Consider the following 3,177-nt stretch of genomic DNA (forward strand, 5'->3'; position numbering starts at 1 on the left):
AAATTTGTGAGTTGTCTTTTATTTCTTTTTTCTTATATATATTATGTGGGTGTGCTTCCGCTTGTGTGAAGATTTTCTCTTGTTGCTTTCTCAACAACTGACATCAGTGTTGAGGTTCCGACGAAGGGAAGAAGCTAAGAAACAATTTAGTGCGCTATGTTGTTCATTTTGAAGAGAGGTTGTTTCTCATCTTGTTATTGTAAATGTATTATGAATACATGCGATTACATTTTAGTTGGATATTCCTTTGTTTGATAAGAGGATGAACTTCTTCTTATGGCAACACATAAACCCAAAATTCATCGAGGGTTTGTGGTTGTGGTTAGTCATGAGAATGAACTTTCACTCCATGAAGATAATGTTAATCACAAAAATGAAGAAATGTGGAACTTTGGATTAGTAAAATGTCGAGGTGGATGTTCATTTAAGTCTTACATCGAGTAGCGTGAAAAAAAGTACTCCCTCCGGTCTCAAATGTAAGAAAAAAATGCACACATATTAAGAAAGTGGATTGACCACATTTAAGTCATTATAAAAAGTATTATTTTTCTAATTTTACTCTTGTCTTGGAGTAGTAAAGACATTAATGAAGTGGTTTTAATGAGGGTAAACTTGGAATAGTGACATTTAATAGGTTCATTTTACTATACTTTTTCTTATATTTGAGACCATCAATTTTATTTTTTTGTTTCTTACATTTGAGACCGGAGGGAGTAGAGAGTTATTATAAAATTTAAAAGTTATTTTGAGTTAATTTTTACCACAACAACTCAAATTTGTTGGGTGTATTAAAGGCTTGAGTAGACGTGTGTCATGAGATATGGAAATGTTGACTTATCAAATGTGACCTATGAGTCTCACACCTTTTTTTTTCTTTCGAAAAGGTGCTAATTCATTTCATTAAAATTCAAAGGATTAATACAATCATGTATGTCAAAAATCAAAATAGAGATTAGAAAACTCGACATAAGAGTTGTTACGAATATCAGATAAATTAACTCTACACCTAGCTAGGATTGAACCAAGCTCCGTGTCATCTCGAACATGTGTGTTGAACGAGTCTACTACTACTTTTGAATCTAAGCAAACAATAACCTTCTTAAACTCCAGTTCTCTTACCCATTCCATAACTGCTAGTAATTCTAAGGCTTCTCCTTTATCAATTGACATAATCGGTTGCAACCATATAGTTTTAGCTCCCATAAACATGTCAAATTCATCTCTTAAACGTGTTCCAACGTCCACTCTATTGCGATACTCCGAAAATGAATCATCACCTTTAAACTTTACGAAACTATTGGATGGTCGTTGCCTAAATATGTGATTTTTGCATAAAAGAATATATATCTATTACCTTGACAAATATTTAACTTGTATTTAATATTTTCAAAATAAAGTTTCTATTTTAAATTGTCTCTAAAAAAAATTAATTTTAATTTATTTAAACAATGTCATTTGTTAGCATGATGCTTAAAAATATAGAGAATCCCTCAAGAAATTTGCTAGACACACTGCCAATGCATCGAAGCGCACGTGCTTGGGGCAATCATTCTCAGCGTAGCATCATAAACGTTAAATCAATTTCGGGTAAGAATTAGAAGGCCATGATATGATATGCTGCTAATTGATTTTGCAATCATTGAGTTGTTTGACCGCCAAGACTTTTTGCCTGCGCTTGACTTTTTTTTATAGAGAGGACAATAGAATGAATAAAAAAGAAACACTTGTACCAGAAAAATAGAGAAAAATACATTATTCGTCTGGGCAAAATAAAATAAAGTGTTAGCAATATTTTTTTTTCAACATCCTCTCTAATATTCGTTCATTTATTAGGTGTGATTCATATATCTCTCACTGTTTTATATGAGACTCGTTTATAGAGTGTAGGGCCGTCCCCGACAATTCGGAAGTCCCGTTGTAATTTTAACAATTTTTATTTAAAATGTATTGAAAAAAATCTAATACCACTTATAGTGACAAACATATGTGTTGTAGTTACATATATAAGAGCATAGTTTAAACATGACTTTTACCAAGAAAAAAAAAACATTTATCTATTGATAATGTATAAATGACAACAAAATTACTGTATTTTAAACTTTTACCTACGAGAAAAAAGACGTTTAGTGACAAGTTTAGTGACAAATTTTGTCCTTAGATACAAATGTTTTTTCCTTTTTTCAAATTTTGAAGCCCCTCAAAATTTAAGGCCTTGTGCGAAGGACCTTGTTGCGCTCGCACGTAACTGATGTTAGAACAAAACATTGTAAAGTTAGTATATCTAACACTTCATAGCATTGCTAAAAAAACACTTGATAGCAACAACAACAAAAATAATACACGCACTAGCAAAAAAGACATACATTTAATATAACGGGTTGCATGAACCGCTTATTCAAATCATAATTAAACAATTTACTCTTTGTCCCCACTACGAGACAATGGGGATTTTGTGGCTGACAAATACCCTTACTAAAGCCGCAAAACATCTGCTTGAGATAACAAAACATTCGCACATTTGAGTTGGTCGCAAACATTTGCGAGGGTTTAGGTATTCATCCTAACCCATATTTAAATTTTTCCAAAATGTAAAATATTAATTTATTATCTTTATAAATAAATAGAAATTTAAACCGTAAATGCCCCGTGAGCATAGCTCAGTTGACAAAGACATACATTACTATATGCAGGGATCAGGTTTCGATTCCCGGACATCCCACTTCTACTTGACAAAAAAAAAATCAAACTGTAAATCATTTCATTTCTATATTTAGAATTTCAGTCTCTAATATGAAACTCACCTTTCAAAGTTTTCTCAAGTCTCTAATATGAAACTCACCTTTCAGAGTTTTCTCTCTTCTCTTTTCATATCTCACAGTCTCGGTCTGTCTCTTCTCCATCATTATAGTCATTGATCGAAATCATCTCTTTGTTGGATAATGTATTACAACATTGTGTCTGGGACTGAAAAATACTTCTTTTTTTATAAAAAGAAAATAAATAAAATTATCCGCTGCGGGAATGGGGATGAGCGCGGGGATACACAAACTCATCAGAGACGAGGATGTGATTCGATTTCTTATCTCCGTTGGATATGGGTAGGGTAACAGGTAAGTATATGGTAGTAGGGTATGAGAACAAGAAAGGTAAAACTCGTCTCTATCCCGCCTCATTGTC

This window comes from Medicago sativa, chromosome 3, assembly GCF_051527215.1.
Source record: "Medicago sativa cultivar Bolivia chromosome 3, Bolivia_mono, whole genome shotgun sequence".
NCBI classification, from domain to species: domain Eukaryota; kingdom Viridiplantae; phylum Streptophyta; class Magnoliopsida; order Fabales; family Fabaceae; genus Medicago; species Medicago sativa.